Raw genomic sequence first — 15,228 nt, 5'->3', positions numbered from 1 at the left:
CTGGGCTTGGGCAATAGTGTTACCAATGATCTGGACAAAACTTTTCCCAACATCCTTATCAAAATGTAGGGATGACCAGAACCTGGAGAGAATAATGAAACAAAAGAGAACAGAGTCAGATCTAAAACAATTTTAACAGAATATTAACTTTAACAAATAAAATTTAAAAGAGAAAATGTAAAGAATTAGATTTGGGTTAAAAAAAATCAAATGCTAAATATAAATTGTGAAAACTGTTGTATACATAAAAAAGCAACTAGGCCGGGCGCGGGGGCTCACGCCTATAATCCCAACACTTTGGGAGGCTGAGGCAGGCAGATAGATCACCTGAGGTCAGGAGTTAGAGACCAGCCTGGCCAACATGGTGAAACCCCATGTCTACTAAAAATACAAAACTTAGCTGGGCATGAAGGCAGGTGCCTGTAATCCCAGCTACTTGGGAGGCTAAGACAGGAGAATCACTCGAACCTGGGAGGAGGAAGTTAGTTGCAGTGAGTTGAGATCATGCCACTGCACTCTAGCCTGGGTGACAAAGTGAGACTCCGTCTCAAAATATACACACAAAAAGGCAACTAGCCCAGCACTTTGGAAGGCAGAGGCAGGAGAATTGCTTAAGCCCAGGAGTTCAAGACCAGCCTGGGCAATATAGTGAAAACCCGTCTTTATTAAAATATTTTTAAAATTACATTAAAAAAAAAAAAAAACTAAAGAGTTTTGTCAAATAAAAGTTTGACATAGGCTGGGCATGGTGGCTCATGCCTATAATCCCAACACTTTGGGAGGCAGAGGTGGGTGGATCACTTGAGGTCAGGAGTTCGAGATCAGTCTGGCTAACATGGTGAAACCCCGTCTCTACGAAAAATGTAAAAATTAGCTGGGTGTGATGACGCACACCTGTAATCCCAGCAACTCAGGAGGCTGAGGCAGGAGAACTAGATGAACCCAGGAGGCAGAGGTTGCAGTGAGCTGAAAGCTGAAATTGTGCCACTGCACTCCAGCCTGGGCAACAGAGCAAGACTCCACTTCAAAAAAAAAAAAAAAGTTTGACATAAATTAAAGTGTGAAATGGCTGCCTCTAAAATTTATCCAATCTTAATCTTAGGCTAAGTTGGCACACACATGTAAATAAAGTCATGCACAAGGAAGGTGAATGCCATACTCTACACTGTACCAGCTGGCTCGTATCTGGAGAAGTTATTCAATACTTAGTAATGCCCTATAGTCATACGAAGGGCAAAATAAATGTCCTCATAATTTGAAAATTAAGTCATCCTCTGGGAGTAATACCAGCCTGAATCAAATAGAGTGATGGAATTTAGCCATAACCATAAGTAATTCCAAGAAAATATGTGACTGAAAAGGCTGGGGATACCCAAGTCTGGTCAAAAGAGAGTAGGGTGTAGTTTCTGGGAGGCAGGATTGGAAAGTGAATTAAGAAAGCTGAAACCTTGTCAACTATGTTGACAGAAGGGGGTTATATTAATCTGGGGTAGTGGGGAGAGCAGGAGTTTAACAAGGAAGGCTTTGCCTATGTGCCCCCAACCCTGTCTGAGGTGAAAGCACACTGACCACATTCCCAGAGCGGCGCTGGACAGCTGCATCCTTATAAAGACTCTCCATCGGGTTATCCTGGCTTAGTGACACTCCCCATTAAGATTACCCATTTCATTAGAAGGGCTGGCTTCCCCTGTAGATTCTCCTATAGTGATGAGAGTGTGCGCACCCAACTATAAGCTTCCATTCCATTCACAGTTATACTAATACATTCACTAACTGGCATTCTTGGTTTTATGTCAGTCTCTCCATCACTTGCTAAATATAAGTAAATTCCCATAATTCTGATGACTTCTGGGAAATGTTCAGAAAAATGTTCACAGCTAAGGACCTAAATAAGTGAGGTCTATACCTTAAATATGACAATCCGTATCCAGCTTCTACCCATCCGAGAAGCCCTACGTTTCTTTATGACAATTGTATTTGATGTAAAATGGAACCACATATTTTAAGAGAGAAAACTGAATAAAACACACGGATGGCAGTGACCAGGAAGGCAAAAGGTCTGAAATCCACATTTGAACAAATTCAATGAAGATACTTAGCCTGAAAGAGAGAAGATGTAAGACAGCCATCTTCAAACATTACTCTTGCAGTGACATAAAATTATCTCTAGAGGCCGGGCGCGGTGGTGGCTCAAGCCTGTAATCCCAGCACTTTGGGAGGCCGAGACGGGCTCATCACAAGGTCAGGAGATCGAGACCATCCTGGCTAACGCGGTGAAACCCCATCTCTACTAAAAAAAAAAAAATACAAAAAACTAGCTGGGCGTGGTGGCAGGCGCCTGTAGTCCCAGCTACTCGGGAGGCTGAGGCAGGAGAATGGCATAAACCCGGGAGGCGGAACTTGCAGTGAGCTCAGATCCGGCCACTGCACTCCAGCCTGGGCAACAGAGCGAGACTCCGCCTCAAAAAAAAACCAAAAAAACAAAAAAAACAAAAAAAACTATCTCTAATTCTGTGATGAGAACCAGTTGAAAATTATATAAGGAAACACTTTCCAGTTAGCACTGTCCTATGCCTGGCACATAGCAAATGCTCAACAAGTTTTGACACACAGTCAATGCCCAACATTATTACCTCTTACTGTAGTATGGATATTTAAAAAACATGAAAGAAATACATACTACACACTGTCAGAAAACCTAGGAGAGGCACCTAACCCCGCTGAAGGTAAGAGGTCAAGGTAGGCCTCCCTGAAAGAGATGCCTAAGCAGAATACCAAAGAAACCACAGGAATTACCCAAAAAGTATAGGAAAGGGCATTCCAGAAAGTAGTGTATGAGACCAAAGGTACAAGAAAGCTAGTGGTTCAGTGTGGTTCGAGAGATGAGTAGGGGAGTGATGGAAGGTAAGGCTGGAAAACTAAAAAGGAATTCATGTGTCACACTAAGGAGCCTGGAAGAGGCCATGGGGAGTCACTAGAAATTTTAAGGATGAAAGTTACATAATCAGATTCAAGTTTAGGACAGTCCTTGAGGCAGCCACATGGAAGATGGACCAAAAGAAGGCAAGATTGGTAGCAGGGAAAGATGGCTAGTTCAATCATTGGGCACCTGAATGAATATTCCGGCACTGGAGGAAGAGCAAAGGCAGAATTCAAGACGTAGTTAAGGAAGACCTAAAAAATGACTAGATGTCAGTCATAAACAAGAAGAACGAGTCAAGGGTGACTTCTGGGTTTACAGCTTAAGAACCAAATAGAGAACAACGCCATGCACTGAGAAAGCTAAGGAGCACAGGAATGGTTCTGGGAAGGGAGAAGATAAAGTCAGCTCTGGGAGAGCAGAATCCAAGTTATCCACGGAACACACCAAAGGTGGCGAGTATCTAGAAGACAGATGGACAATGGGGTCTCAAGCTCAGGAGGGGGACCTGAGCAATATATACCGGTTTGGAAGTCATCATTGCAGAGCAGTTTTGAAGATACCAGAGCATACGAGATCACCCACACTCACAGTGCAGGGAGTGAGAAGAGGATTGGGACAAAAGACCACATTAACCATTGAAGGGAATGAAAGTTAGCTATCTTGTGATCTGTTAAGTTCCTTGTCTTTAGGCAAGGAACTCAAATATTTAGGCAAAGACTAAACATCCACTTGTTGGAGATGATGTACAGGGAATTCACAACGTAGTTGGGCTAGATGACCTCTAATGCATCTTTGAACTCTGAAAATCAATCAAAAACTTCAATTCAATACAGTATTTCTTACAATCAGAAATAACTTTTCACCACTATTACAGAAAAGCTAAAATCATAAGTATTTTCGTTTTTGGCTTCGTCAGTCCAATATTTTGTGTAAGTTCTAAAAAATACATTTTTTGCTGTTTCATAATGTTTTCTGAAAGGGAGAGAGTACTTGGTGTACTTGAACAGGAAAGCACAGGCTCTAATTTCTTCACCCTATTTTTCCTTCTGTGGGTCCAGTTACACTCCTGGTTAGTATGAAAATGCAGTTTTACTACAGTAAAAATTCAAACACACGTTCTCAGCTATTCATCCCTTTACTTTCTGCCACCTTGTGCCTGAATTGGGCTATACAATGGGGCTAATCTATGGATTTAGATCTTAAAGCTTTAACTACATTTCAGAAATGTGCCTATAATTTTCATTGATATTTGAAGTATGCTGATTTCTGTCTCCTTTTCTGCTCAATTCTAAAAATAGAGAGACACAGGTCCATACACAATTTTAAAAATTAAATCCAGAAATGTTTGATTAAAACAAACTGCCATTTTTGGCACAAAAATACAACCAGAGTATTTTCAGACAGTACTGCTGGGAGTTCAACTTAATCCTTAAATATGGCACTGGTCCCACTAAGTGGTACCTGGAATAGGTGTGAGAGGTACTTGACCTCTTTTAACCATATGTACTTTTTCTCCTGCCCCCTCTTTATGCCTTTCCCACCACCCCGCAAGCCTGCTTTTTCTCCTCCTGTTCCTTTCACTTTCCTCCTGAGAGTGCCCATAATCTTTTAGTACTACCAGTAATGCCACTAAAGCCAACACAGCTGCCAACCCCTGGCCTAGAAATACAATGGATATAATTTGAATTACAGACTACATTAACTTTCTGGTTGTCCTTAGAAAACGACTTTATATTCTGTTTCAGTGGCCCAATCCACAGGACAGAAAAAAAAAAAAAAAAAAAAAAAGCCACTGTAGAAAGTAAATCTATGTAAAAAAGAAACCTGTAGTGCTTTTTAGCTCTAGCAAACTAATGTAGATTACATACAAAGTTTATAATTACGATTTGCAGGTACAGGTCTCTGAATGACCAAACAAGGATAGAGGAAGACCAGAGATGATGTCTGACACCATTTGAAGTTTAGGATCATGTTAGTTATTAAACTGTGTTATTTTTTTAAAATAATAAGGCTTAGAGTAGAGAAGAGGAAAAGAATCAAGGCCAGGACTAAAATAAAAGGACTTCAGTATTAGGTATTACAGTCTTCGGAAATTTTTAAAAGTTCCATAAAACCCTACGGGAAAGGTGAATAATCATGTCCCCACCACAATCCCCTCCCTCAAGTCAAGTGCTCTCGAAGCTGTGCTTTGATGCAGCATTCTGTTTATACAACAACCTTGGTGGTTCTAGGCTTCAACAAAGAAAAGGATTTCAGTGGATTTACTTTTCTCTTTATCTCTCTAGCTGATGGTATCTTTACTTTTTCTGTTTAATTTCACAAAATGGAAGCAAGGGACAGTTTATCAGCAGCACTGCACTCCAGGTTGGGAGTGGGAAGCACAGAAGAGGTGCTTCCAATAGGCTACCAGAGGCAACAGAAACACTTTCTTACAAAAGCTCAGAGTGCTAACGCTGGATAAACATAAATACGCAGCAAATAAAAAGTTCATTGATCCTGTCCAGCATCATGGCAACAATTCCGGTTCCTGTGGCTCCCTAATATGCTTCAGTGTCTTATATCACTATGTGATAATATCTGCCTAAGGCTTCTTGGCCTGAAAAACTCCTCCTCACCCTTCAAGTCTACGCTCAAATACTCACACATCTTTGGAAAGCTTCTCTCACTATCCCAAGTAGGTGCCCCTCTCCCTTAGGTGCGCCTCTCACTGCTCTTTCACGACAGCTGCTCTGCCTGACTGCAGCTATTTCTACCCCTGTGAATGTAGCTCTCCAGTCACCTGCCCGGCTTCTGAGGGAGCACTGCATCTTTCCCTTTCCGTATCTCCTGGCACACGGTGTGTACTTTATGTACAATTCACAGTGAAAGAACTCCCTAGGTTCTTTCACTAGAAAGGAGAGACACATCCATGCAAGTCTCTCCTTCCCAATCTCACCTGGTTTAGAACTTCATTATTATCACCTAGATTATTTAAATTTGTCTCTTCACTGGTCTTCCCATTTCTGGTCCCTCTTTCCTTGAATTCACTCCATATACACTACTGCCACTTACAACTCTAAGTAAATGTACCAAGTTGAGCAGGTGGTGAAGTAGAGAATGAAAGGCTGGAAAACATCAGTTCTCTAAGTTCAATGGGTTCAAATCCAATAGGGCAGAAAGAGAAGCAGATAATTAACAGAATTTACCAGGTGCTGTACAGATACACCCAATTTATGCTAATCCCTCTGCCTGGCATGTCCTTCACTCTGAAAGGGTCAATTCATAATTCACTTCATATAGGAAGCTTTCCTAATCTCTCCAGCCAGAAGCAATCTCTCTTTCCTTTGCTCCCACAGTACCCTGTTACTCCGTTATCACTTTCTGTTTGAATTACATTTATTTGTACCCATACGTTATACGTCTTACTGGATTGAACTCTTCTAAATGGAGGGCCAGACATCTATTTGTCTCCATTTTGCCATGGTACCTAACACAGTGCCCTGCAAATAGCTGATAAATAATGCATTATGATGATTAACCTCACTAAAATATTATGAGTCTGTAATTCCTCTAGGATTTGCCAGTATTAAGAATATCAATGGGTCATATACATGCAATTCAGTCCTAAAATTTTCCACTCTAGCCACAAAAATAGAAAAAGTCTATTCTGTTTGGCCAGATAAGAGTTGACATATGGAGAACATCCTCAACCAGATCCGAAAACGTCCAAATGAAATGGATCGCTGTTGTAAAAAACACAACAAAGGGCAACTCCCTAGTACTACAATAAACTGAGCAACCAGCCTCAGCTGCCAAATACAGAAAAGCCATAAGGGGCAAATGGTGTGGTGTTTCCACAATGGGAGCGGGTCAGTGGATAGAGGCCTAACTAAGTAAAAATGAACACTGCTAGTAAAATTTAATGAAACAAGACACTAGTACAAGATAGTATGTCAAAAATGGATCATTAAATAAGCTGTCTGAGCTTTCAAATATTATCACTTTCCAGAAGTGAATAGTACCTGCAGCTTATCCATTCTTTTAAGGATCATATTCAATTTTCTACAAAAGTGCCACTGTAAGATACCTCAGCAAGCCCTTGTTAGGATTCCCAATTCCTTAATTTCACTGTTTATGTCTGTCCTCCCTTCACCCTATTCCTTTATCATAATTGTTTTAGTTAGAACGTAAGCAGTTGAGTACACAATGAGATATTGAGACAATAACTTAAGAATTAAGGACTTTAACATTTCATGATTTAAAATGCAGAACTATAAAATTCCAGCTTCTCAATTCTCACAAAACAAAACAAAGCTCAAGGCTTAAAACTTTAGAAAATGCCATGCTATAATGATATTTACCCACTCCTAATTGGCTTAAATGAAGTCACAACATTTGATTATACCATTTATTTCAGCACCGTAATCGCTGAGGGCAAAAACCTTGTCTCACCAACTAATTTTGTAGAGCCCTTGGTGAACAATTTGCCTGTAGTAGCTTTTACTCTACAAGGAAGACCAGTGTGTTAAATAAAGTGTTTATATTAGAGTTGAAAGACCTAAGTTTAAATTCAGGCTCTGTCTCTTATTTTGAGATCTCAGACAAGTCACTTAATCTGAGTTCCTCTCTTTACCTGAAAATAGGTGTAATAGTCATACCCTCACTGCCTATATCACGCGACTGGTATGAGGATTAAGTAAGGAAATGTGTAAAAATGCTTCATAAAACTATAAAGTGTAATGTAAATAAAAGGGCTCCTGGTGTTATTCTTAAAATAAGTGCTAAGAGCAAATCCCTCTCTATAAGAAATCAGAATATAATTATTTCTGCATCTTTCCCCAAGAGAATTTATGTCTGACATACAAAACTGCAAATAACCCCTAAAGGGGAAATTACCAAAAAAGGAGGGGAGAAAAGAGAAGAAAGAAAACTTGGGGTGGGACTAGAAGAGGGAGGTAAATTAAAGAGAAAAGGAGAAGTTTTTGTAGTAAAATAATGCAATAAAAGAGAAAGCAAACCTGATTTGAAGAATCAACTTCTACCTCTACCACTTACGATCTACCTATGTGACCCTGGGCAAGTCACTTCACCTCTCTAAGCTCCAGTGTCCTCATTTGTAGGTGGAGATAATAACTCACAGGATTGCTATAAGGATTAAATGAGATAATATATACAAAGTACTTAGCACTATGTCTGGTGCATTGTAAGTGGTAAGTGGTTACTGGCATTAACAAAATTATAAGACCTGTTCCGCAATGGGTGACATTCAGAAAGAAAAAGGAATCAAGAACATTGAAGAGGGGAAGATGATATTCGGAGAGCTAAATCTATATATTACCACTGGAGACAAAGTTTAAGAAATATAAATTACACAAAGTTTTCTTCATATTAAATGTACAGATTACTTACTGTGTCTCTAGAATGGGTGAGGAATCAAGAGAGATGTAGTCAAAATCTCCAGATCATAAAAGCAGAACAGCAATAACTGTATTCATAAAAGCAGAATAGTAATGGAAGAACTAGGCCCCTGAAAAGTGCTTATTAACGTGGACAGAGGCTTCTCTGTCCCAAACTCAATGTTTTAAACTTTCATAACAGAACGAAAGCTACACTCTACAGCAAAGGCACAGCAACCCCAAATGCCAAAAATACACGGTATTAGCTATCATGCTCTCATGTTAGTTTCTGCCACCTTGTTCTTTATTCTGGGTGTCTTGTATTTGTGGTTGATTTGTGATGTTAAACATTATTAACTCCAACCTATTCAGGAACTGCAAAAGCAGTAAAAGTGTCCCAGGAATCAGGAAAAAGAGGAATAAAATCTCCTGAATCAGCTGTAGAGATAGTAAATAACTCAAAGAGGTAAGAAAACAATGGATGTTATCTGTGCATATGGGATCAGAGACTTATGTATTATAACGCAGAAATTCTATACCTGTGGAATCAATGAGAATCAGCAAAAGGCAAGGAAAACAGGAAGCCTTCTGTATAAATGGCCAGAGAATCAACAATTTGGGGTACCAACTGATTCGGTGTTGATTCAGGGAAAGGCAAGGAGCTTGTTAAGAATTTCAAAGGTAAGCATAGGCCAGGCACAGTGACCCACACCTGTAATCCCAGCACTTTGGGAGGCCAAGGAGGGTGGATGATCTGAGGTCCAGAGTTCGAGACCAGCCTGACCAACACGGTGAATCCTCATCTCTACTAAAAACACAAAACCTAGCTGGGCATGGTGGCGCTTGCCTGTAATCCTAGCTACTTGAGAGGCTGAGGCAGAAGAATCACTTGAACCCAGGAGGTGGAGGCTGCAGTGAGCCAAAATTGTGCACCGCACTCCAGCCTTGGCAACAAGAGTGAAACTCTGTCTCAAAAATAAATAAATAAGTAAATAAATAAAAGCTAAGCATAAGTGTTATCATCACAAACCACAGACAACTGCCAAGGCTCCAGGCCTGTTTGAATTTGTATAATACGACAGTGAATGATCAGGTCACCACATGACCTGTAACTGTTAAGGTCTTCCCTAAGACCTGTGCAGAGCTCATCTAAGGGCAGGCTACCTGCCTCCATGGATTTTCAGTGCAGACTAACTATTCCTGGTGGGAGAAGATGACCCCAAAATTTGTATTAGCAAGGAAGTAACAGTATGACTGGTTTCCTTTTGATAGACCAACTCACACACCTTCTTACTAAGACAACCTTTCAAAACCACCTGTACTTAGAAGAACTTGTAAACTTTTTATAACAAAGCGAAGTCGACATCTAAGTATCTCCGTGAAGTGATAGGCTAAAGATCTGCCAATCAGGGCATGGTAAATGGAAATGATATACCACCACTACTAATTTAAGGCCTGTTTTAATTTGTTTTGCCATCTTTGTCTTATACAAATACACATGCTTTAAATCTTGGCTTTAGTTCTGCTACTTTTCCCATTAGGTTTTAAGCTCATCAACCATCAACTGTCCTAGTACAAGTGTCTTCTAGAACCTAACCCATTGAGTCAAGTAGAGAATACTTATATTCGTTCACAGAGACTGTGACTCTGGAGCTGTACTTAAACTATGAGTACGGTCAACTGCGGACACTGACAAAGCAGCTGAAGAGTCTGGATCTTGTTGGACAGTTAGGAAAAGGTAGGCAATACCTCTCCCACTGCTCACCTGCTGTATTCCCTGCCTAGATACACTTTTTTTCTAACCTTTAAATCCAATTGAATTTGTGATTCCAATTCTTTTTTTTTTTTTTTTTTGAGACGGAGTCTTGCTCCGTCGCCCAAGCTGGAGTGCAGTGGCCGGATCTTGGCTCACTGCAAGCTCCGCCTCCCGGGTTCACGCCATTATCCTGCTTCAGCCTCCCAAGTAGCTGGGACTACAGGCGCCCGCCACCTTGCCCGGCTAGTTTTTTGTATTTTTTAGTAGAGACGGGGTTTCAGCAGGTTAGCCAGGATGGTCTCGATCTCCTGACCTCGTGATCCATCTGTCTTGGCCTTCCAAAGTGCTGGGATTATGGACTTGAGCCACCGCACCCGGCCTGTGATTCCAATTCTTAAACAACCAATATGGACTATTCCCGAAACTTCATAAATAAAATCAGGTGGACATTTACAGTACTGAGCAGGCCTACACAAGACACTGCTCACTTCTATAGCACCTTTTATTTCACAATCCCAAACTGTCAAAGTTGCCCCAACAGAAAGTATCAGTGATGGAATGTCTCTCATTTTATACATGTACAACACTCTATTCACCCTGTTTCTGCCATTATAAGCATAGCTATTCATGCAAATAAACTAAAAGGGCTGAGATCAACATTCAATCATTAACTAAATTTCAACTTCATAATTCAACCCCAAAGCTATCCAGTGCCAAGTGTTTTAAAACATTACAGAACAGGGCTGGGCACTTTGGTTCACACCTGTAATCCCAACATTCGGGAGGCCAAGGCAGCAGGATCACTTGAGTCAAGGAGTTTGAGACCAGCCTGGGCAACATAATGAAACCCTGTCTCTACAAATAATGTAAAAATCAGTCGGGCACACTTGTGCACCCTGTAGTCTGAGCTACTCAGGAGGCTGAGGTGGGAGGATCGCTTGAGCCTGGGAGGCAGAGGTTGCAATGAGCCATGATCGCACTACTGCACTCCAGCCTAAAAGACCAAGACTCTGTCTAAAAAAAAAAAAAAAAAAAAAAAAAAAGCCAAGCACAGTGGCTCAGGCCTATAGTGCCTGTTACTTAGGAGGCAAAAAGATCATTTTAACCCAGAAGTTCAAGTCCAGCCTGGGCAAGACAGTGAGGCTCTGTCTTTAAAAAAATAATAATTACAGGACAAAATATACATTGACTCAAACATTCCATTAAGCAAAAGAGTTAATATGGAATAACTTCTCACTTCTAAGTCCTCAGGAGTACTTACAGGTAATAAGTCAAAATCATTAAAAAGTCCCACTCAATAGTTATATTTAATTTGTACCACGAATAACTTCCAAAAATGGATTAAAATAACATGTCAAAAATAACTCATTTACTTGGGTGTTCATTATTTTGGAACTGTTTCTAGAAAACTGACCCCAAAATTTAGATGTCAGAAGACTGTATTTCCCAAGTGAAGTTTTTGAAACTACAGACCTGAGGAAGACCATCATGAATGGGAGAGAAAATATGGATTGCAGTTAAGCATGCCATAGGGTACAAGACAGAATGCCTGGGTCAGAATTCTGGTCCTACCACTCAGTAGCTATCTAACCTTAGTACCACAGTTACTTCAGCTGCAAAACGGGAAAAACAAAAATACCTACTCCATACAGTTGTTGTGAGGATTAAAGCCAGGCAAGTAAGTAGTACATGTAAAGGGTTTAGCAGGAAGCAGCATTATATATTTACTTATCATCATTATCATATGACTAGAGCACTTAAATCATCCACAGAAACGCCTTTTCCTATTTCAGTCTTCCTTAATTGGTCTAGTAGCATTTAAACCCTCCCTCCTTGGCTTCCTCATAAAATACATTTTTTTATGGTATTTATTTGGGTAGGTACATTTCTCTCCCACTGGATCACATCTCCTTGAAGACAGCAACCACAGTTCGTGCGAGAGTATAGAGCAGCAAACACTGTTCACTGCTGCCTTTGATTTCTTTCCCTCTAAAGATTCAGAACAATAATACCCTGTCAATTAGCAAACCTTTACCTGGAGACAGAAGGCTTATGCAACCACTGCACTTAAGTACTGGTCATACCTTGCTAAATACTTTCTTAAGACTTAAACAAAAATTTTGGGGGGAATAAGAGGAGGATATGCTTCATGTTTTTAAACTACTAACCAAAGATATATTTTTAATTTTTAAAAAAAGTGATGTCTCAAAGGCTTGCTTTCATTATTTCATTCAAAAAGATCATGGTGCTTTTTTTTTTTTTTTTTTTTTTTTTTTTTTTTTTTTTTTTTTGAGACGGAGTCTAGCTCTGTCGCCCGGGCAGGAGTGCAGTGGCCGGATCTCAGCTCACTGCAAGCTCCGCCTCTCGGGTTCACGCCATTCTCCCGCCTCAGCCTCCCGAGTAGCTGGGACTACAGGCGCCTGCCATCTCGCCCGGCTAGTTTTTTTTTTTGTATTTTTTTAGTAGAGACAGGGTTTCACCGGGTTAGCCAGGATGGTCTCGATCTCCTGACCTCGTGATCCGCCCGTCTCGGCCTCCCAAAGTGCTGGGATTACAGATCATGGTGCTTTTAACATAAAAATACAGTAGCATAATTTCTGCATATGTCAAGTCTAACCTAATCATAACTTGCCCATCTGCTGATTTTAATGTAATCCTAAGGATGCTAGATGACAATATGCTTGTTTGATTCATCCTACACTATTTACATAAAATAAAAGCATTTTAACAATACATCGAGATGCAAGTCTTTCTGGCTCTGATTTGTGCTCTCTCTCTTAACAAAAAGTGTCACACACACCAAAAAAAGTCTCCAACTTATCCTGGATCACTGGGGAGGCACTTTCGAAAGGGCATTATCCAGTTTCACTAACACAATGATGCTCTCCTTACATTTAAGAGAACAGAACTTTTCTGAAAGCAAAGAGCTGAACTGAGTCCATTGCTTTGTTATCATTTTTTAGAAAGTCCAATTTTTCCTTTGTTCTTATAGTGTCCTACCTTTAGAAATCAAGTTTGCAGCATAAAAACTGACAAAGACATCTATTTGTTGGCACAAATCATCTTAGTCTCTATTCTTTGACTTATTTTAAAACAAACTCAAGAGCAAATGGCTAGAGAAGAACTGCTCCTATTTAATGTGGGTTTTCTAAGTCTAATTTTTTCATTCCCAGTGGCAGGGCCTTTCAAAAGAGTACAAAAACTACACCCAACTTTGCTTCTCATTCTAAACACATCCCAACCAAATGGGAAACATTATCAGCCATCTTAACAAGGAGAAAACAAAGCTAAGTGAGGTCAAACCAAAGCATTTTTTAATTCATTGTACCTCTTTTGAGATCAGGATTTTTCAGATGTAAGTAGTTCGATGAACTTATGCAATAAAATTATGTAATATCATAATTTAACATAATATTTTAGACTAACTTCTCTCTCCTCAAATAGTCACAAGGGTGGCTAATTCACATACAATACCTCTCAGCCACTGGGGAGAGAGTATAATAAACTTAATTGTTTAACATATCCTGAGGCACAGAGAGAAAGGCCAAATTCAAAGAGGTTTACAGTACCTTACATACACAGATGATTGAGACAAACAACTTTTAAGAATCTGTACTGAGGAAGCAAAAAGGGGCTTAAGTACAATAGACCCTGCCTTAAAGTAGAGAGACCGGTCAAACGCAAGCCCCAGCGCCAAAAAAGATCTCACTCATCAATCCCCATCTTACAATCAAGAGGTACAGCCTAAATCACTTAAAGCTGTTTTTTCATATTTGAGCGGTAAAATAAGCTAACAGTCAGGCCATTTCCGATTAAGTGGCTTCTCTCAAAACTTACCACAAGTTATGTGAAATAGGCAAGAGCGTTGGTTCTGCATTTTATCAAGTGAGAAACAACAGCATCCTACTTTTGGACAAGCCACTACTTTCAGAGCCACTAGCCCTCCCCCCACCTTCCATTTCTTTTTATATCATTCCTCCAAACTTAGAACCCGAAAAGCTATTCCACAAAACAAAAGCAGCACCAGTCAAAGGAAAGGCCACTGGTTTTGAAAATAAAGTTTGTTCTTTTGCTGTCAACCTGGCAACTTTTTAAAGGTGAAACGTGCCCTACTCAATTGGTTATAATCTTTTCTATTCCCACATCAAATAACCACTCATTTGACCTCGATACTAAAGGTGAAAAAAGGAGTGGGAGAAAATGATTTTGAAAGGAAGGGGCTACGGGTGCAATGGTAAAGATAGATTCTAAGACTGGTTTTGAGCACTCCGTGGCTTCTGGGAGCTGGGAGGCTTTCCTGAGTCTGTCTTGAGAAATGTTTGGCAATCTGACGCATCAGTTTTTAGGAACGGTACACAAACAGCCCCCACAATTGAAGAGCCATGCCTCGGATCCTGGCTCTGGGTGACATAGGCTGGAGGGCACGGGACGGGAGCGCTGGGGCTACCCGGAGAGGATCCGCGACATTTGTTATTGTTTATGAAGCCCAGGCGGGGACCCGGAGTGGGGTGCTCTGGGGCTGGGGAGTGGAAGGAGAAAGGAGCAAAGAGAAGGACAAAGATTCCTTCCCGGGCGCGAGGCTCCCTCTCTGGACACACGGGGCCAGTATCACCCCGGGAAATAAGAGGGCCAAGGCCGTCGCCGCAGGTTCCCCGGAGACATTTCCAGCCCCGGAATTAGCCCCGCTTTCCCTGGACACCCAAAGACACCTAAGATCTCCTCCTGCTCGCAGAGTTGGGGCTGGCGCGGCGAGCCCGGACCCCCAGCCTAGCGCCGCATCCGCGAACTCACCTGCCTCCGGTCGCGCCCGCGGCCGGCTCAGCCTCCGCACGGACCGCAGCCGGCCGGGCGCCCGTCCGCTCCCTTCTCCCCGCTCCGCCCTCGCCCCGCCCCCGGGAGGTGGGACCCGCGGCCTCGCCGGAATCTCGGGGCGGCCTCCCTGAACTCTCGCGAGCCCTCCCTCCTCGGCTTCTCCGTGGCTGGGTCGGTCCGACTCGCCCTGACGTCATACGCACCACAACCGGAAGTAGTCTTCTGTCGTCAACGCCGCCCTCCCCGGCCCCACCCATCTCTGCCTGGTGAAGTCCAGACTAGTTCTGAGGGAGTTGACTGTCACCACTTCTCCTCTCACCAGCCTCACCTCACTGCCGTTTTTACTCAAAACCTGTTCAGGC

General features: G+C 41.5%; 1 protein-coding gene across 2 annotated transcripts in view; it reads right to left on the bottom strand.

The window, feature by feature from the left end:
* STK38L (serine/threonine kinase 38 like) overlaps positions 1 to 14,967 on the bottom strand; it is a 79,104-nt gene extending 64,137 nt beyond the window's left edge. Inside the window, exon 1 of one of the 2 annotated variants that reach the window (XM_007968025.3) lies at positions 14,846 to 14,967. The gene's annotated coding sequence lies outside the window, so the exon portion shown is untranslated. The remainder of the gene's footprint in view (positions 1 to 14,845) is intronic. The other variant, XM_037990242.2, reaches the window with a different exon arrangement.
* Positions 14,968 to 15,228: the final 261 nt, after the last annotated feature.

Source organism: Chlorocebus sabaeus, chromosome 11 (genome assembly GCF_047675955.1).
Source record: "Chlorocebus sabaeus isolate Y175 chromosome 11, mChlSab1.0.hap1, whole genome shotgun sequence".
Taxonomy (NCBI): domain Eukaryota; kingdom Metazoa; phylum Chordata; class Mammalia; order Primates; family Cercopithecidae; genus Chlorocebus; species Chlorocebus sabaeus.
Note: the sequence above shows the minus strand (reverse complement) of the source record. Positions and strands in the feature narration are given on the sequence as shown.